Genomic DNA, 22,286 nt, shown 5'->3' with positions numbered 1-22,286 from the left:
GCCAATCCTAAATCAGTAGCACTCAACTGAAAAGAAAGTGGTGGGGTGGGGGGTGGGGGCGGAATATTTTCTTCAAACATATCAGGGTTAAAGATGATACAGAAACCTGTAGAGAACTTACAGCTTAAAGGAAACCAAAGAGAAATGACAATCAATTGCAAAGCATGATCCTAGAATAGATTCTGTGTAGAATGGAGAAAAAAAAAAAAATACTAACGACAATATTCCCTCCATAAAACAGAAAGATGCACAGGAGATTAAGACTTTATCCTTATTCTTAAGGATTAAACACTGAAGCATTAGGGTTAAAAGGTCATCACTCAAATGATTCAGAACAGCAACAAAAAAAAGTAGGTGAGTTTAGGAAAAGGGTCAAGGCTACGTTGGGTGTTCTCCAGAATTCTTATTCTTGCAACTTTTCTGCAGTTTGAAACTACATATAAAGAGTCAAAATTTGCTTAGATAGAAGCTACATATGGAACTCTAATTCAAAACACTAAAGAATACAAGGAACTTTAACATATAGGTTTCCCTCAGAGCTCAATCAGCAAAGAATCTGTCTGCAATGCAGGAGACCTAGGTTCAATTCCTGGGTTGGGAAGATCCCCTGGAGAAAGAAATGGCAACCCACACCAGTATTCTTGCCTGGGAAATCCTATGGACAGAGGAGTCTGGGATCGCAAGTCTACAGTCCTCGGGGTAACAAGAGATGGACATGACTTAGCAACTAAACCACCACCACAGCTCTTAGAAAAGTAATTTTAAAAGCTATATGTAATTTAAAAGCATGGTCAATTTATCATACCTAATTGTGAACAATGTCAGATCCATGACTTTCATGAAACTGGGCAAATATAATAGGGTCATTTGCATAAGGGTATTCTGTATCTTGGTCAGTAATTTAGATTAAGATTCAGTACTTGTGGGCAATTACCTCTAGCTATGTTTGTTTATGTGGTTGCAAAGAGTTGGACATGACTGAGCAACTGAACTGAACTGAACTGACATTCGTTTATAGTGTTACAAACGTTGAAAAAAGTTTTTGTGTCACTGAATTCAGTTCTTGCTGACTAACATTTGATGGGTCAAAATGAATCAGTTTTCTGTTGACTCAGCCAGAGTGGTGATTGGCAACTACAATTCAGTAATAGCAGAATGAATAAAATGTGAACTTCTGTGTCTAATACTTATGAGACTCTATAGGCACTTTATTTTTATTCTATCCATCTAAAATATTTTATCTTACTTTTGGTTTATTTCCTTTTTTGCTGCTTCATTGTTTTTTCAGGAGCCTTTTTATTTCTCCTTTCATTATATTTTAATCTTACTTTTCCTTTCAATTATAAGTTTTATCTTATTATTATTCATTGAGTCTCAGTTTATGATAATGAAAAGGAAGGATGGCTTAAGATGGTTAACACAAATCATGAACACATGAGCAAGTAGAGGAGGGTGCTTTTTTCCCATCCATTTTTATGTTAACTTTCTATCAACCTGAGCCTTAGTAAATTAGAAGTCATACATTCAGACAAAACTCATTTCAACAATATTAAAGTATTTGTGTTGATATCACTGTTGCTTTCTCACATTTTATACTATTCTTGGTTTTTGCCTTACATCATTACTAGATAAGCTCTATAAACAATATATATCACAAAAAGGTTAGTGAAACTTTTTATTCATGGAAGGGTTTAATGCCCTGATTTAGCTATAGAAAAGATATAAGTAGTAAACAGTCTTCTGATAGAACTCCAAAACTATCTCCTGCAATTGTTTTTTGGTGTCCTTTCTCTAATCTTGTCTACTGGAATGAAATTTTACAACTTATGAAAATAATGTACACATATTTTCATATTTCTTAACATATTAATGAGGTACATAGAGCAAGTATCACTGCAGGAAAGGAAATTGAAGTGAAGATAGAGATTAAATGATCTACCAAAATTATACAGACAGTCAAGTGGCAGATCACAGAGGACTTACACACCAGTGTGCTCCAAACCAAAACAACTAGAAGAACTTCTCTTGATCATGTGACAGGAACAAATGAAGGGAAATATAAAAAGAAAATGGTTATGCAGAACCAAAAATAGGATAGTGTGACTATCTTATTAGATATAAACCATCAAGATTATCTTTTATAATACATGCTAGATACCTCATAGAACCATAGGCACCTTGGCACTTCATTTTGTGATGCTTTGCAATAAGCAAACATGTACTATTTCCAAAATTTCTACTACACTATAAAAACAGAATAAAAAATATATATAGAATATAAAAACGGAATCAGATAGTGATTTTAAAAACTTCTTCTTTTGAGCAAGTATGGAAGAACCAACAGGAGAGCAAACAGTAAATAATGGTGTTTCGGTTCTGACTCTCAAGATAAGCTCTTCACTGAGAAGGTTTTAACCTGACTCACTATATTTATAACCAGAACCAAGAAAATAAAGGATCAAATTAGTTAGGAACAGGAAATGAAGACAGAAGAGAGTCACTCATGGTAAAAGGCCTGTCCACATTGAGATATGCTTAATTTTGCCATTGATCAAAAGCATTCATTATTGCAGAAGCACAGCTGAAAGAGAATAAATAGAGCCAGTCCTCACAGTTTACCTCTGACCTAGATTCCAAAGAGTAGTTAAGGCTTGTTCTGATTATGGGGTGTGGTTAGAGGGAGAATTTGTCAAGTTGGCAATATATAAGGAGGATACTATAGGAGAGGTAGATACCAGTCTCCCTGGAGTTTTTTCAGAGCTCTAGAATAACAACGATAGAGACTGCACTTGACAGGGATGGAAGCATGGATGGATAAAGTCTCACCAGGTAGAGGTAGCAGGTTAAAATTTCAAACTATCTTCTTACCAAATGGGCACTCTAAAGTGGAAATGAAAACAGAACTGGGGCCTCAGCAGGCATTTTTTCAAAGGTATGAGGCTAGATGTTAAAATGATGGTTTCAAAGGAAAAAAAAATCAACAAAGTTAAAGGTCCTCCTTAACCCTCTGAGGCTATAGAATGAGGAACTAAATGATTGAATAAAGCTATATTATCAAACCCTTCTGGATATAAGACAGTATCAAGATAAACAAGGATAAAAATCAAGAATCTACCTGAATATTCTTAAGTAAATAATAGGTCTATATAAATCTGTCCTGAGAAAAAGGGAGATGAACAAAAATTCTGTCGTTAAAAGGCATGAAATAAACACAGCATATGAAAGATGAATGAAAAAGATGTATGCCAGAAACAAGAATGAATGACTACTCCCTATTATCAGGAAAATAATGAAAAATTCTGTCTCTACAAATTATAAAATGAAATAAAACAACATAATGAATTAAAATTTGTGAATTTAATCTAATCCCAATCAAAATGCAAAGGGTTATTTTCTGGAACTTGACAAAAACAGTCACAATAGCCCCGAAAGAAATAATTAACAGAATTCTGAAATAAATGAGCAAGGATGAGAGGTTAACCCTAAGAAATACCAAAACTTAAACAACTGGCAATTAAAAGTGAGGTACTAGGGAAGAAGTAAGTTGGAAAAAAACAAAGAATGCAAAAACAACCCTGTGAATAAAAATAGTATATATATTTTAAAGTGGTATTTCAAATTAGTGAAAAGAAAGGATAAATGTTCCATAAATAGTGTCGGGACAACTGACCAGAAATTTTAGAGAAAAATTAAATTGAATCCATAACACACAACTCCAGATTTCCAAATAGTACTAAAAGGGAAACATTTAAAAATATCAGCAGAATCACTTTGGCACAAATAATTACCTCCAGCTAAGTAAGCATGGTACCTGTGTCACAGACTACTTTTTATCCCCTCTATATCCATCTTTCCTTTTTAGTCAAGTGACAGAACTCTATTCCCCAATGTTACACAAAAACCCACATTTTACCTGGACACTTCACAGTCAGTTGTCAGTTTCATTTTCCAAAGCTCTCTTGTAGCCTGCAACTAAGTTCTGGACAACTTGCTATGAACAAAGTGCTTTGTGCAACTTCTAAGTTATATTCTTAAAATAGGCTTACTTTCCACTCCTTTCTCCCTTTCTGATGCTGGGAGAAAGCAAAGCAACAAATAGTACAGTCACTTCAGACCCGCATATAGAATTTATGTGGTAGGGATAAAAAAGCCATTCTTAGACCACTCCCCTCTGGCCTATTATATATAAAATAAATAAAGTTTTCTCTTACTTAGCAGTTTTGCTCTCTGAACTATAGCAAGTCAGCTTATATTTTAATGTCAAAGCTATAAAATATACAGGGAAAGGATCTTAGTACTTATAAAATGAAAATCTTATACAAGAACAATATATACAATTAAATTGACAGTTATTTATACAAGGTTAAACAACAGTTTGTAAACAACAAACTGTGAGAAATATATTTGCAACATATGTGATAAAATTTTCATTCTCATGAATAAATAAAATAGGACATCCACCTGAAAGAAAAGTGGACAAAATATACAGGTAGGTAATTGCAGAGAAAACATAAATACCAAAGAAAACTGATGCTGATTTACATCTAATGTTCTAATAAACATTATTATAAACAATATATAATTTTTTCCTTATCAGATTGGTAAGGATTAAAAGGGTGGAAAAATGAAAACTCTCACACAGTTAATGAAAATAGAAATTGGCACAACTTTTCTGTAAGGAAATCTGCCAAATATAAAAAATTTAATGTATATAGTCTTTGATCCAATAATTCTACTTCATCTTAAGGAAATAATCAGACACAGAGAGTTCTCAGAGAAACATCTTTAACAGTGAAAAAAAAAAAAGAAACTTCTATTTCCTGATAAAGAGATTGGGTTAACCAAGAATATATCCACAAAAAAAGGGAGTGAACTTAGTTCAGGGAAAGGCCAGAGTATGACCAATTAAGGTGACGAGATTCAACAGTATCTCTATTTTAAAACATACCTAGAATTAACCAAGACTGACTAGACTCTTCCTATACACACAATAATTAGAATGATGAAGACTAAGGCAAAAGAAGTAACTAAGAAATTTACTAGACACATCCAAACTTCATACTACTTTTAAAGTAACTTAAAGTGCTCGCTTCAGCAGCACATATACTAAAATTGGAGCGATACAGAGAAGATTAGCATGGCCCCTGCGCAAGGATGACATGCAAATTCTTGAAGCATTCCATATTTTTATACACAATGAAATAATATTACTCAGCCATTAAAAAGAATACATTTGAATCAGTTCTAACGAGGTAGATGAAATTGGAGCCCATTATACAGAGTGAAGTAAGCCAGACAGAAAAACACCAACACAGTATACTAACGCATCTACATGGAATTTAAGAAAGATGGTAATGATAACCCTATATGCAAGACAGAAAAAGAGACACAGATGTATAGAACAGACTTTTGGACTCTATGGGAGAAGGCGAGGGTGGGATGATCTGAGAGAACAGCATCGAAACATGTATATTATCAAGTGTGAAACAGATTGCCAGTCCAGGTTGGATGCAGGAGACAAGTGCTTAGGGCTGGTGCACTGGGATGACCCAGAGGGATGGGATGGGGAGGGAGGTGGGAGGGGGGTTCAGGATGGGGAACACATGTAAATCCATGGCTGATTCATGTCAATGTATGGCAAAAACCACTACAGTACTGTAATTAGCCTCCAACTAATAAAAATAATTGGGAAAAAAATTAAAAGCATAAAAAAATAAAGTAACTTAAAGAAATTGAAAGAATTATTCAACATGAGAAAGGAATTAGTAGTTCATTTATATCAGAGGACTTAAGTGATTTAAGGAAAGCTGTATAATTTTCCCTAATTCCTTTTGTTTCTAATAATGAAAAAGAGTGGGTTATACAAAGTTAAATATTTTCTGCAGTAAACTGCATTAGTGAAAGTTGCTCAGTTGTGTCTATTTGCAATCCCAGGGACTACACAGTCCATGGAATTGTCCAGGCCAGAACACTGGAGTGGGTACCCTCTTTCCCTTCTCCAGAGGATCGTCCCAGCCCAGAGATCAAACCCAGCTTTCACACATCACAGGCGGATCCTTTACCAGCTGAGTCACCAGGGAAGCCCAAGACCATTGGAGTGGGTAGCTCATCCCTTCTCCAGTGGATCTTCCCAAGCCAGGAATTGAACCGGGCTTTCCTGCATTGCAGGCAGATTCTTTACCAGCTGAGCTACCAGGGAAGCCTGGACACTTCAAAGAGAAACTTGATTGAATCCTAACTTTTCCTCACTTTGGAACTAATTGCCTACCAAGACATAGCATACCAACATAAAGAAAAACCTAAAGACATACCAATGTTACCTTATCATAGTATCAACATGCAAAACATATTTTCCTTATAAAAAATTCCAGTCTCTAACTTTTCTATTTGAATTCATGAAAAAGTACTAAATGAAGATTAAATTCAAAGCAACAGGACCAACATGGGACAAGAATTAAGAAACAAAAGGTATGGTTTCAATTTCTTACTACCTCAGTCTCAATTTCCTTACAAGTAACATAAGAAGATTGACCACAGCTACAAATACTTTTAATAGACAATCAGTAATATGACATGCACTTTGAAAGAATTACAAGCCTCGTGAAAATACTGGTCATATAAGTTCAGGAAATTCTGAACATAATTTACCCTCTTTGGAGATTCATAATATATTCTACAGCAGAAAATACTTAAATTTGTGTAACCTACTGTTAATTATAATTAGACACAAACTGTCAAAAAATTACTAAAAATTAAACATCATTGTGCAATTTTACAAAGAAGACATATTTATTGACATTTTAGATCTCTGTAACACAAGTTCAAGGAGATAAACTGCAGAATAACTTAGACATTAACTAGCTTTTTTTTTTATTTTAGTTTTTACGTATGCACTTGTCCTTCTAGATCTACAGAGAATTGGCTCCAGGACCCACAAGGATACCAAAATCTGAAAAGGCTCAAGTCCTTGATATAAAATGGCACAGTATTTGCTAATCTATGCACATCCTCCAGTATACTTTAAATCATCTCCAGATTATTTATAATACCTAACACAAAGTAAATGCTATGTAAATAATAGTAAATACAATGTAAATGCTATGTAAATAGTTGCCAGTTCAACAAATTCAAGTTCTGCTTTCTGGTACTTTTTGGAATTTCTTTCTCCTGAGTATTTTCAGTCCAAGATTGGTTGAATCCATGGATGTGGAACCTATGTATATGGAGGGCCAACCATATATATACATTTATTTATATATGTGCATGCATGCTCAGTTCTGTTCCACTCTTTGTGACCCAATGGACTGTAGTCCACCAGGCTCCTCTGTCCATGGAATTTTCCAGGCAAGAATACTGGAGCAAGTTGCCATTTCCTCTTCCAGGGGAATCTTCCTGACCCAGGGATCGAACATGCATCTCTTAGGTTCCCTGCACTGGAAAGTAGATTCTTTACCACTGAGTCACCTGGGAAGCACCTAGTCATATGCCTATAAAAAGGTTTCAAAGGATACATAGCAAACATTTTTAAGAGTGATTTTGGAAATGGCAATTGGCAGGGCCAAAGGGGATACATTTACTTTATAAACTGATGGATTTGAGTTTTTCCAAATAAAAGTATATCTGTAATAAAAACAAGTAGCCAAGAAAAAATATAAATGCACTAAGGCAGTTCGCACTACTTAAAGTAAATCTTTTCACAACAGAAATATACTGGGTCTTTTATAAATGTGAAATTTCATGCATTTTTTACAACATGTTATATTTCCAAGTTACTGAATTAAAGCCTTCCTAAACTATTAATTGAAACCTTATCTGTAATAAATACAAATTGCAAAAAACTTAATTCTGATAATAATAAACAGTTAAGGACTAAAGATCAGTCCTAGAGAATTTTTTGCTATTGATTTTATTAATTCCTATATAGCTTCAGAAGAATTTTGAAAGTTAATTCAACAAAATGATATGTACAAGTATGAAGTATCCATAGCAACTAAAATCACACTTGTAAACATAAGCGAAAAATTTCCAGTGTTATTTTGTTATGATTATACTTCTGTAAAATGAGAAGCATTTTTTTATGAATCAAACAAATACATACAACCATGTGTGCTAAACCCTGAAGAAAGAGACTGAGAAGTTGCAGCACTTGCCTATCAAGCTTATAGTCAAGTGAACTAGAGACAAGTAAATCAATTATAACAACACGAGATTCATTTATTCCACGAAAAGTGTACTCAGTGCCTACCATGTGCCAAGTGCTGTCTAGATGCTATTTGCTAGTGAACCAAAACAAAAATAATTTTTGCCTTCTTCTGCAGAAAAACTATAATAAAAATATTTGAAGGGTGTAAGTGCCATAAGAAAAAACAGAGCATAAAAAGGGATAGAGAGTAAGTGAAAGGTGAAGGGTTTCCAATTTTGGTTAGGGTATTAAAGGAAGGAGTCACCAACCCTTACAAGCAGTGGTTGAAAGAAATAAGAACAAGCAATAACGTTTTCTGAAAGAAAGAAAGTATAGTTGCACAGTTACGTCACACGATGAGAAAAAGCTAAGGGGCTGTAAGGATGATCAGTGGTGGTTTGGTCGCTAAGTCATGTCCGGCTCTTGTGACACCATGGACTATAGCCTGCCAGGCTCCTCTGTCCAGGCAAGAATACTGGAATGGATTGCCGTTTTCTTTTCCAGGGGATCTTCCCAGCACAGAAATCAAACCCGGGTGATCGGGCAGGGTCTTACAGGTTTACTGCAAGTATTCTCATATAGATTGGTTGGTTTTTCTAGACTTTATTTTTTTAAAGCAGTTTGTAGTTAGTATTGGAAGCTCCAGCCAGAGCTGTTAGATAAGAAACAGAAAAAAAAGACATCTAAATAAAAAAGGAAGGAGTAAAACTGTCTCTACTTGCAGGTGATATATTATATACAGAAAACCATAAAGATTCTACCAAAAAAAAAAAAAAACCAGTCACAATTGAAAAATGAAATTCAGTAAAGCTTCAGGATACAAAATCAATATACAAAATTCTATTGTGTTTCTATACACTAAAAATGAACTATCAGAAAGAGAAATTAAGACAACAACAAGGTCCTACTGTATAGCATAGAGAATTATATTCAGTGTCCTGTGATAAATCATAATAGAAAAGAGTATTAAGAAAAAAAGAATAGGGACTTCCCTGGTGATCCAGTTGTTAAGACTCCAGGCTCCCAATGCAGAGGACCTGGGTTCTATCCCTGATAAAGGAATTAGATTCCACATGCCACAACTAAAGATCCCGGATGCCACAACAAAGACCTGGTGTGACCAAATTAATTAATTAATTTTTTAAAAGTTAAAATCAGAACCACCATATGCCCCAACAATTCCACGTCTGGATATTTACCCAAAGAAAATGAAAATACTAACTGGACAACATATATGCACCCTTATGTTCACTCTAGCAATATTTACAATAGCAAAGACATAGAAAAAACCTGTGTCAACTGTCTATCAATGGTTAAAGAAAAAAAATAAAAATATATAGCTAGATAAGATTATTCAGCAATAAAAAAGAAGGAAATCCTGCCATCTGTGATGTGTATGTACCTTGAGGGCATTATGCTAATTAAAATATGGCAGGCCAAGATTAATGCCATATGATATCATTTATACATGGAATTTTAAAAGTGAAAAAACAACACATACACAACAAAACCCACCAAACTTATAGATACAGAGAACACACTGGTGGTTGCCAGAGGCAATAGATGAGGCAGGGGTGTGGTGGGGGGGAAGGGGGTGCTTAATCAGGTGAAGAGAATCATATATAAACCTCATGGGATGTAATGTAGAATATGGTCAGTCAGCTCAGTTGCTCAGTCATGTTGGATTCTTTGTGACCCCATGGACTACAGCATGCCGGGCTTTCCCTGTCCATCACCAACTCCCGGAGCTTGCTTAAACTTATGTCCATCAGGTCAGTGATGCCATCCAACCATCTCACCCTCTGTCATCCCCTTCTCCTCCTGCATTCAATCTTTTCTAGCTTCATGGTCTTTTCTAATGAGTCAGTTCTTTGCATCAGGTGGCCAAAGTATTGGAGCTACAGTTTCAACATCAGTCCTTCCAATGAATATTCAGGACTGATTTCCTTTAGCATTGACTAATTTGATCTCCTTGAAGTCCAAGGGACTCTCAACACTACAGTTCAAAATTGGCACTCAGCTTTCTTTACAGTCCAACTCTCACATCCAAACGTGACTACTGGAAAAGCCATAGCTTTGACTAGACGGACCTTTGTTGGCAAAGTAACGTCTCTGGTTTTAATATTCTGTCTAGGTTTGTCATAGCTTTTTTTCCAAGGAGCAAGCATCTTTTAATTTCATGACTGCAGTCACCATCTGCAGTGATTTTGAAGCCCAAAAAAATAAAGCCTGTCACTGTTTCCATTGTTCCCCATCTATTTACCATGAAGTGATGGGACCAGATGCCATGATCTTAGTTTTCTGAAAGCTGAATTTCAAGCCAGCTTTCTCACTATTCTCTTTCACTTTCATCAAGAAGCTCTTCAGTTCCTCTTCCCTTTCTACCATAAGTGTCATGTGCTATCTGAGGTTATTGATATTTCTCCCAGAAATCTTGATTCCAGCTGTGCTTCATCCAGCCCAGTGTTTCTCATGATGTACTCTGCATATAAGTTAAATAAGCAGGGTGACAATATACAGCCTTGACATACTCCTTTTCCTATTTGGAACCAGTCTGTTGTTCCACGTCCGGTTCTAGTGTTGCTTCTTGATCTGCATACAGATTTCTCAGGAGGCAGGAATGGTGGTCTGGCGTTCCCATCTTTTGAAGAATTTTCCACAGTTTGTTGTGATCCACAGTCAAAAGGTTTTCACGTAGTCAATGAAGCATGTGCTTTTCTAGAATCTCTCGCTTTTTCTATGACCCAGTGGATGTTGGCAATTTGATCTCTGGTTCCTCTGTCTTTTCTAAACACAGCTTGTACATCTGGGAGTTTTCTGTTCACGTACTGTTGAAGCCTAGCTTGAAGGATTTTGAATATTATATTGCTAGCATGTGAGATAGTGCAATTGTGTGGTAGTTTGAGCATTCTTTGGCATTGTCTTTCTTTGGGATTGAAATGGAAACTGACCTTTTCCAATCTGCTGAGTTTTCCGAATTTGCTGGCATATTGAGTGCAGCACAAAATGTGGCCCACCGGAGAAGGGAATGGCAAACCACTTCAGCATTCTTGCCTTGAGAACCCCATGAACAGTGAAATTTAATTATCCATATTTAAATACTCTAAATAAATAAATAAATACTCTAAATAAAATAGTTAAGATACTTTCCCTTCTTCCTTTAATAAGAGTCTATCTTTCTCTGACACTCAGAATCACCTAACAAATTTAGACACTTTCCATGTATTAGTTTTATGGCCAGAATACGGTAATGCTGTCGTTAATGATTAGGACTTTGTCCCTACGTTAAATGGCACCAGCCAGATGGCTTTGAAGTTTTCCAGTTCTCTCTTCTTATGAGAAGGCTTGTCAGCTGTACCTGCTTCCTGCCTGAATGCTTACCTAAAGTCTTTTTAACAGTATTGACCTAAATAAATGGCTTTCTTCTTTACATCCCTACTTATCCCATATTTTAGCAGAAGTCACCTTTCCATTTCTCATTAAGAAACATTTTTTAAGTATGACGAAAGCAGATTTAACATTCAGAATTTAAATGTATTAATGAATAATTTTGCATGGCAAATATGTACTTATTGTTTTTACAGTAATATGGATATTTATTCCACAGTTCCAACTTTAACATTAAAAATCACGTTAAGAAAGTTCCACTACATTCACCTAGTAAGTTATTGAGGATCTAGAGTTTGTGGTGATTATATTATGATCAGAAGTTACATTTGGCATAGCAAAAAAGGATTTGAGGATCTAGAGGATCTCAAAAGTAAAAGTTATTACTTGACTCTGAAAAATACCTGCTTTCATTTTGTGACTTTGAGTTTTTGTGTGGAAGGTGCCAGGCCTTATACAAATCTGCTGAGTAGAAGTAATCAAATAATCTAATTCTATATACAGCTCAGAATTTTTCTTGAGAATTACTACTAAGCTTATTGTCAAACACCTTAAAATGTAACTAATCTTTAGTTGAACCAGTTGAGTAACTTTAGGCTTATAAATATCTTACTTAAAAAAAAATTAAGCAAAATCACTAATTATTCTCCCTGTCTGAATCCAAAGACCACTGGTATATGTGAATTATTTTGAACATTAAAAAATTTAGTCAGTTTTAAAGAATAACTAAAAAAGTATTAAAAATTAAAATTATTCAATACAAAATATAGATTAGAATAATATAACTGTGCATGTGTGCTTAGTAGGTCAGTCCTGTCCAACTCTTTGCAACCCCATGGACTGCAGTCCTCTAGGTTCCTCTGCACACGGGATTTTTCAGGCAAGAACACTGGAGCAGTTTGCCATTTCCTACTCCAGGTTATCTTCCCAACCCAGAGATTGAACCCATATCTCCTGCGTCTCTGGCATTGGCAGGTGGATTCCCAGCCATCTGGGAAGCCCCACTATAAACTCTAAGTAATATAAAGTAAAGTATAACAACTTGATTTTCAGGTAATATTTCAGTCCTACAAGGTCTTACATGTGTTAAGTTCATGCCTAAGAAATGAAAATGTCTCTCTCTTCTCCCTCGACATCTTCCACAGTGCTGAGAGAGATACCTTGTTGAAACCTAAATATGACTAAATCTAATCATATTTCCCCCCTTTATAAATACTTGCAAGCTTCTTCAATGCTTTATCTAAGCGTCATCTTCCAACATTATTTGCTAACACTTCCTACAATGCCTGAGTTCTTTTAAGACTATTTGTGCCTTCTCTCTTTTTCTACCTGGATATACATCAATTAATTCTTCAAAATTTGATCAGGGGACTTCCCCAGAAGTCCAATGGTTAAGACTTCACCTTCAAATGCAGGGGGTACAGATTTGACCCCTGGTTGGAGAGTTAAGATCTCACATGTGAGATCTCACATGTGAGAGTTAAGATCTCACATCTCACAGACAAAAAAACAAAACAAAACAAAACAAAACACAAGCAATATTATAGCAAATTCAACAAAGACTTAAAAAAGAGAACTTAAAAAAAATTTGCTCAGATGGTACACCCACCCAAATAAATGCTAGGATATCAACTTGTTTAATCACTAATATTTATCGACTATGATTATACTACCAACTTTAAGGTCCAGTGCTATCTGTTGTAAACATGTAACTTTTAGATGAAAAAGCAAAGGCAGTCCTTTCCCTCAAAGAGTTTAACAAAATGATGACTTGCTCCCTAAACCCTTACCCCCCTCACAGCTACCTCTTTACATTAAATCTAAGTGTTCTGATGTACTTATCATATTTCATTGTAATTATTTATATAACTCTTTCCTCCTACTGGGCTTTCTTGGTGGCTCGGATGGTAAAGAATCTGCCTGCAATGTAGGAGATCTGGGTTCGATCGCTGGGTCGGGAAGACCAGGGAGATCTCCAGGGAGATCCCCTGGAGAAGGGAATGGCAACCCACTCCAGTATTCTTGTCTGGAAAATCCCATGGACAGAGGAGCCTTGATGGGCTACTGTCCATGGGGTCACAAAGAGTTGGACACAACTGAGCAACTAAGCTATGAATTAATTGTGAGTCTTCTTAACACACGATAACTCTAAAATATGACTTTAGTCCTGTGTTTCACAGTTACTGCTATTATCTTAGATGGGACAATTCATTGGAGTGAGGCTGCTCCAAACCTTACAGATGGTCAACACTGTCAATAGCTCCCCTTCAGTCATTGTGAAATCAAAACATCCTAAATACTTATAAGTACCCCCTAGATGAATGATTCTCCCCTGAGATGATAACTCCTGCTTAATTTTGTGACTTTGTTCAACTTTATTTGCAAATAAATCTATTTTGTTGAAATCAGTTGCTATGCTTATTTAAAACTAAAATTTAAAATACATGTAATATAAAAAGATTAATATTAAATCAAATATGAGGTATAGATTTAATATTTAGCCTATCTTAAGGAGATATACATAAGCAAAAAAGACTAAACAATTTATTCAAATGCAGGAAAAATCACAGAGAGTCCAATTTGGGGGAAAATACTGGCTATCTACCAAGGTTTTAACTGGAATCTAATTTGAGAGAGATGTGCATAGACTCAGATGTGACCAGATAGCTTCAAGGAACTGCTTGGAAAAATCAACCTGGTATCTTGCTTACAAGGTTCCAGGCAAAGTAATTTTTTAAATGAACTTATGTGGTCAATCACTATTCTTGCTGTACTTATAGATTACTCAGACCAAGTTTAATACAAATTTGCAATTTGTATTATCTCTGGGGAATGATTATATCTGGGGAAAAGTGGGAGTGACTGTAGAGAGAAAAGTTATTTTTGCACCTTTGTAGACTTTATAGTCATTGTAATGTCTTTGAGATTTTGTTTTATATATATATACTGGACTAGATCTGAATTCCAGTTTCCTCAATATCTGGCTAGACTTACCAAACATTTCCCATTTTCTCCCACACCTCTGATTTGGAATCACTAAGAATAAAGTCAATCCTGGAGTCCCAAACGCCAGCTGCTCCTAAACACTGATATTGCTGTAAAGTTAGAAGGTATTGAGCCTTGTGGGTACACAGCTGAAAAGGGGCCTACCTGATACCTGATCTTGAACAAACAATGGAGACCTACAAATTAAACTGACAAAAAGAAGTTGCTGATATCAGTGTAGACTGCTTCTGCCCAAGATGCCTGATCAAGACTCCCTACTCTGGCTAAACATGAAATCCTTTCATTTTTTCTTTCTTTCCTTTATGCTGACATTGGCCTGAAAGATAACACCTTCAACTGTACCTCCCAGGCTACTGCTAAGAGGAGCATATCTCTGGAATTTAGAATAACTTTTTATTTCAGGCTAGAAGAAACTCTAACTTCCTTCTGATTTGAACGGATAATTATGCTCTGATAGAATTTATATTTGTCTGTGATTATTCCCTCCTTGGGCTTGAATGCTTAGATGGCTAGTGCTCAGCTGGGGAATGCTTCTCAGGTTATTTAACTATGTCCCTAACTGTTCTAAAAAGGAAAAAAAAAGAACCTACCAGGAGGATTTTCATGATACACAGTTTGCTTCATTTGGCAGCGGTATATTTCCCTGGTTAGGAGTAAATATGAATTAGAAAATAATCAGAAATCTCTCCTTAACTCTTGAAAGTAGTATGGAATCTGTTGTTGATAAAGCATTAGCTGCCCAGAAAAGATCCTAACACTCTCTGGCCAAAGTTGTTCTTGATAATATAATAGCCCTTGATTACCTTCTAGCTAAGCAAGAAAGGTATGTGTGCTATGGCCAACACCACCTGTTGTATCTGGACTGATATTTCTGGGCAAGTTAAAACGCAACTACATAAGACCACTGAGTAAGCCACTTGACTTAAAAGGGTGACTCCTTTAAGGAGGTCTTTCTTTGATTGGTTTGGGTCTTGGGAATCAGGGCTCCGAAGTGCACACCAAACAGTGGCAACTATCCTGCTTATAGTTAAATCATAATAATCTCCCTGATGTTGTATTCTCTCAAAAACTTTAAATGCATTTTGAAGCAGCTAACTGCCTAGCAAATGATATCCCTAAGAGTGGAATGTCAGAAAAGTAACCAAGAGAACGACCAACTTAAAATCCATAACCTGGAACTGTGATCCATAGATGTCATGGAGATTAAGCAAAAACTTCACGCCACACCAAGGATCAACAAAGCTACAATTTGCTGAGAGTGACACTAATGTATTAATTTTTTACTCACATCTCTCTATTAAGCTAAGAGTCTGATCAAAGGGGAGGGAATTGTTAAAAGAGGAAACCACAGGCCCAAAATGGCATTGCTTGTGCTAAAACCCGTAATACCAAACCTAGACTTAAGACCTGACATTGGAAGTTATACATTTCCCCAGAAATACAATCTTAACCAGTTCATAATGTTCTAGTCTGCACCAATGAGGTAATCTGTCACATGAGCCTTCTCCATCTAACAACCCCCTCAAAAGAAAAAGAAGCAATCTGCATCATAAAAAATTCCTGCCTTCCTTTGACCTCAAAAAGATGTCCTGGCCTAAAAACACTCTTTCTTTTCTCTTGTTAGTTGCTTCCTTGCCCCACTTTCGTCCTATAAAAACCTTTCATTTTGTACAACCCCTTGGAGTGCCCTTCTAGTTGCTAATGGGATGCTGCCCAATTCATGAATTGCCTAATAAAGCCAATTAGATCTTCCCCCAAAAAGTACAATTTATTAAGGAAAAAAAAGAAAAATTTGCTAAATACTAACACTAATATTTACTATACGAATTGAGACTAGAGACACCCCCATGGGGTTGAATGTTAGGCACTTATGCATCACATGTGTTATCCAAGCTATTCTGTGGGAAGATTGAGTTGCACGTGGTAGAAGAGTTCATAGTGTTATCCTTAATCATTTGGTCAGCACATCATCCAGAGTCACAATGGTAAACCAGATCTTACAAATTATATCATCTACAGTGGGCCCTCCATAGCCTCCAGTCCACATCTGCATGTATGATCCATGGTTGGTTGAATCTGTGGATACAGAGGGGTAACTAAGGGACTTGAGCACCTATGGATTTTGGAACTGATAGAAGTCCTGGAAACAACCCCCACCAGATACTGAGAGATGGCTGTATTTTAAACCAACTGTCACAAAATAAGAGGGGTGTAAAAAGATTCCTTAAAAAAAAATAAAATTAATGGATTAAATAACCATGGTCTAAATGTCTGTGTTGCCACCCTCTCCAAATTTATGTTGAAATTCTAACCCCCAATGTGATGGTATTTAGAGGGAGGGCCTCTGGGAGATAATTGGTTACCAGTCCAAATTGACCCTATCCTGTTTCTAAAAACATACTGAGCTGCTTTTTAAGAAAGTAAAGAATCATCAATCATGCAGCTGAAGCATGTGAAGAGGAGAAAATTTGATCTCAAATTCACCTGCAACCACGAAACCAAAGGACCGGGACATGACCGGAACCTGAACACTGGAACTAGTTCAGAAGCAAAGGGTCTGTTATCCAGGAAGATCTGATGTCAAAGCCCCTTTATCATAATAGCCAGGTTCCAAAGCCCCCACATGAAAGATCCACATACCAACACTACCAGTTAGCTCATAAAAGCTTGACCAAACCCCCAGATTTGGGAGACAGATTTGAGTTGAGCCCTGCCTGCCTCCTGTCTCTTTGCCAGCTGACATCACAATAAACCTTTTCCTTTTCTCAAAAACCTGAACCATAGTATCAGCTACTATGTGACTTGGGCAGTGACCCCATACTAGGTAACATTAGGACATGCAGGCAGAGCCTTTATGGGACTAGTGCCTATGTGAAAAGAAAACCCAGAGAGCTCCCTTGCTCCCTCCATAATAGGAGAACACAACAAAACAAGATGGCCATGGTCTATGGAACCAGGGAGCAGAGCTGGGAATCTGCCAGCACCTCAATCTTGATCTCACAGCTTCCAGAACTGTGAGAAATAAATTTCTGCTTTTTATACGCCACCCAGTCTATGGTTTTCTGTTATAGCAGGCAAAACGGACTAAGAATATAATACTAGTAATACTAAAAATCTAATCTATATAATCTAATAATAATCATAAGAAACAACATAAAAATGCCAAAGCTGATGCCTCTTTTCCAAGTATCAGCCACATTATGAGGAAAAAACTAGGATGATCTCAGTGATAAGTAACTATGAGTTTAATAATACATTATTTGAAATATAGATACTGACTATTGTTAACAACTATCACCTTAAATGTTCAATGTACTCTGAGAAATTAGTTAATAATATAAAGTCATCATTAGCAAAATACTTCAACAGCCTATTCATATCATCTTTATCTCCTTTTATTTTCATTTCTATTATTTAGTACATTGTATATCATATTAAATTTTTGATTTATTAACATAAATTTACATATATTGATGATTTATGCTGCAAAACATTTTTACTGATAGGGAAGCACAATAAAAAATATTTCAGAGTAAGACCATTAATACAGAAGACTGGAGCCCAAAAATCATGTAGTCTAAGAAAACTTACAGCGAACCAGATTTAAAGACAATATCCAAACAAAGGTCATCCAGCAAGAAACAACTACAGTTGACCCTCAGTATCCACAGCTTCCATATCTGCAGGTCCCATATTCACAGATTCATCAACCGAGGATCAAAAAATCTTTGGAAAAAAAAAATTCCAGAGTTCCAAAATGAAAAATTTGAATTTGCCCCAAATCCAATAACTATTTACACAGCAGTTACATCATATATACAACTATTTCCATAGCATTTACATAGCATTAGGTATTATAAGTAATCTAGAGATGATTTAAAGTATACAGAAGGATATGCATGGGCTGTATGAAAATACTGTGAAATTTTACATAAGGGGTGTGAGCATCCACAGATTCTGATATCCACAAAGGTCCTAGAAACAATGCCCAACCTAGGAACTACTGTTTTGTTAACCACCCACTCAAAGGATAACAAGGTGGAAGTTCTTCAAAACCAAACAAAAATACCATCTCTTTGAGAATAATTTAATACAAGAATTAAAATTTTTAAAGTTAATAACCAGAGGAAGGAAACTTTAATTTAGGTTTCTAAAGCAAAAAGTTCTAAAAGGTGTACTATTTGTTAATTGCCAAAAAGAAAAGGGGCGGGGGGAGAAATGAAGCAAACAAACTTCTAGCAATCTCTAATAACTAATCTATTCCCAATATGGACATTACCAAATGTATCTATATTTCATGAGGAAAACAAAAAATGCAAAGAAACACTTTTTAAAAACTGCTAACTAGCCTTATAACCTAACACTTTACATTTTAAATTTTAACTTTTTTTTTTTGGCTACACCATGTGGTTTGTGGGATCCTAGTTCCCTGACCAGGAATTGAACCCACCGCCAGAATTGAAAGCACGGAGTCCCAACTAATCACTGGATCACCAGGGAAGTTCCTAAAAGTTAACTACTTCAAAATATTTACTTATTAAAATGATAAATAACAGTCTGATTAAGTTTAATAATATTTTTAATTCCTTCTTCTCAGAGTTTAAGGTCTATATTTGCTTTTCAAGATTCACTTAAATAATGCATAAAAAAACAAATTTGATCATGGTAGGCCAACATAAAATAATATCAAAACTCATTCCCTAGACATCTATTAATTTAATACCTATGAAAAGCATACTATAAACATTTTAACGTATAACTGTGTGGAGTAGAAAGTGTCTAACCTTTTCACAGAATGAAGAGTTCTTTTCTAAGTTATCAGAAAAGCTCTTTCTTTCTAGCAAATAAATCTGAAGCAAATGAGAGTTAAGTTCCTGACTTTTTCCCCACTCCTGAGTCAACAGGCCTTATGATGCCTGCTTATTTCTATTAAAACAGGAGTAGTGATGGGACACGACAACCACAGGTGATGAGTTAGAATGCTCATTCATTTCAGTTGCTGGTTGTCTTGAAAGTTCCCTAGTCCACTTCTGTTACTATGGTAACAAAGGTAGAATTAGGAAGCAGAAGCAAATAATTTAAGGTAACAGATAAATGGGGAGAGTCAAGTATTAAACGGCATATGCAGTAATTTAGTTTTAAGAAAATCTAAAATGTAAACAGGAAGAAGGAAATTGCAGTTCATACAATCTTAAAGACACTCAAAGGGAGGAGCCTACCAGTCCAGTACTCTCCTGATTGGTTTCACTGGAAAGTATTTATACTTCACTTTTACCTTTTCTAACAATTTGATTCCACTCTCACCACGGGTGGCCAAGAAACTAAATAAATAAAACCTAGGATAACCAAGTGTCCGGATTCACTTTCTAGTGCAAAATTCATAGCATTAGATTTATGGGTTTTAAATATGACACTATATTTTGTGATCCTAAATAGAACTTCAAGACTTTTCTTGTAAATAGTAATTCTAATGATGTTTTAAGTCAAGCAAAGCAGCTATCTTCAAGAATGAAAATAAACCTTCTGCTAATAATATGGAGTGATATAAACATCATCGCTCACTCCAGGGGAAGCAAGCTGCCACATCAGAAGCAGCACTGTGGAAATGACCATGTGACAAAGAATTGAGGCCTCCTGCCAAAGCCAACAAGGAACTGAGCCCTGCAAATAACCTGTAAGCTTGGCAGCAGATCCTACAGAACAGTTAAGACTAGAGATGACTGCTATCTCAACAGGAGACCGGACAGACACCTCATGAGAAGACTCGAGCTAAAACTACCTAAACTGATCCCAGATTCCTGACCCATAGAAATAAAGTTGTTTTAAGCTGCTAAATCTTAGAAATTTTTTGCTAAACAGAATTAATTAGATAATAAAGTATCTTATTCATCTACTTTTCTCCCATTGCAACTCTAAGAGTTCTTGCTTTTAGCAAACACTTGACAAATATATGACAAAATAAGGCACAAAAATATAGTGCAGTTTGGTCAAAACTTCTACCAAATGGTCTTGTACTACTGCTAAGGGAAAAAGAAAAATTATAAGCCCTCATCTCCTTGTAACAAATGGAATAATTTTAATGCTCATTTATAAAACATTGATGTCTAACCTGTAAACATCAGAAAATAAAGAGTATGTCCAAAATCTATCCTTCAACTCTATCTACCACTGTTTTCCACGGTGAACATTCAAACATTTTTGCATCTTTATCTATAGACAATCTGAAATGTATCTTTAGTTTTGTGTATCCAAATCTTACCTCTCTTATAAAAATGTTCCTAAGAGGAAAACATGTGGAAGACTTTAGCAAAAGCAAAGCAAGATTGCTGTTATCCTATCTATAAAATCTTATCAAGCTATCTGTGCCTTTCGTTATCTTTTATTTGGTGGTAAATATATATATAACATGTCATTTACCACTGTAACAATTTTTAAATGTACATTTCAGTGGCATTTAGTACATTCATAACATTGTACACTACCACCATCATCTATTTCTAGGCCTTTCACTGTCTTTAAACTTGATTTCTCAGAGAACAAAGAAACAGAATTTCTAATATCTTAAATGTGCATTAGAAAACAAATTTTAAAAATACTTACAAAAACAAAGTAAGGACCATTTAAGAACCCAAGTTTGCATAATTAAGGCAAATCTTTGGTAAGTTAATTTAGTAAATTTCATTTTTTTAAGTTATGGCTTTAACAAAATAGGCTAAAATTAATCCCATACAATGCTTGTAATTTTGAAAAATTCCTATGCTCAAATACATCAAATTATTATTCTGGCAAAATGTTTTTTCAACAGTAACTATTTTGTAGCATGGCAGCTTGAAGTTAATTTTCAAGACCTTTGAAAAGTGAAAGTTGCTCAGTCATAACCAACTCTTTGGGACCTCATGGACTATACAGACCCCATGGACTATACAGTCCATGGAATTCTCCAGACCAGAACACTGGAGTGGGTAGCCTTTCCCTTCTCCAGGGGATCTTCCCAACCCAGCGATCAAACCCAAGTCTCCTGCATTGCAGCCAGAGTCTTTACCAGTTGAGTCACAAGAGAAGCCCAAGAATACTGGAGTGGGTAACCTATTTCTTCTCCAGCAGATCTTCCCAACCCAGGAATTGAACTGGGGTCTCCTGCATTGCAGGCAGATTCTTTACCAACTGAGCTATGAGGGAAGCCCCTAACTATGGCTGACTTTAATGCAAAGAGCCCTTGCAGAAAACCTGGACTTGTCCCTGGATTATAAAGCTCAGCTTTGTTAAGTGATAAGGAAGGTCACTTCCCAGTAGACTAAGAATCTTAAAAAATTCGAGGGATATTTAAGGGTATTAGGTGAAATCTGGTAGTCTCCTGGGCTTGCATTCCTAGCCTGAAGAAAGCAATTAACAATAGCTTTTAAATGTCCTACCTGAGATTCCCTACAAAAAGTTACAGTCAAGTTAATGTCATAATCTTAATAATTGTATGATAGTGTATAGGCTCTAGATTTGCAAGAGCAAACTCGAGGCCTATGTAGTTCACCCTCTTGTTGCACCTATGAAAATAATCAGCCATACCTTATAATGAGACCAGTTGTTATGGGATTACTATTACCACATCACTCTAAAAATCTTACGAAAACCACTACTTCTAAACAGTTCAGTTCAGTCGCTCAGTCGTGTATCTTTGCGATCCCATGGACTGCAGCACGCTAGGCCTCCCTATCCA

General features: G+C 35.8%; 1 protein-coding gene and 1 non-coding gene across 9 annotated transcripts in view; one reads left to right on the top strand and one right to left on the bottom strand.

The window, feature by feature from the left end:
- The window catches only part of BAZ2B (bromodomain adjacent to zinc finger domain 2B), a 407,867-nt gene that overhangs the window by 274,219 nt on the left and 111,362 nt on the right, over positions 1 to 22,286 (bottom strand). The window contains exons 1-2 of one of the 8 annotated variants that reach the window (XM_020880349.2): positions 19,360 to 19,561; positions 18,167 to 18,301 (exon numbers count right to left, since the gene is read on the bottom strand). The exons of 5 other annotated variants lie outside the window; for them this stretch is intronic. The gene's annotated coding sequence lies outside the window, so the exon portion shown is untranslated. Of the gene's footprint in view, positions 1 to 15,165; positions 15,219 to 17,059; positions 17,142 to 18,166; positions 18,302 to 19,359; positions 19,562 to 22,286 lie in introns of those variants that run through there. 2 more of the 8 variants (XM_020880350.2, XM_020880352.2) reach the window with 2 other exon arrangements.
- LOC139038136 (U6 spliceosomal RNA) lies at positions 5,083 to 5,189 on the top strand. The gene has a single exon (XR_011491079.1). It is a non-coding gene; the product is annotated as a U6 spliceosomal RNA (small nuclear RNA).

The sequence above is a fragment of the Odocoileus virginianus genome, chromosome 13 (assembly GCF_023699985.2).
Source record: "Odocoileus virginianus isolate 20LAN1187 ecotype Illinois chromosome 13, Ovbor_1.2, whole genome shotgun sequence".
NCBI lineage: Eukaryota > Metazoa > Chordata > Mammalia > Artiodactyla > Cervidae > Odocoileus > Odocoileus virginianus.
Note: the sequence above shows the minus strand (reverse complement) of the source record. Positions and strands in the feature narration are given on the sequence as shown.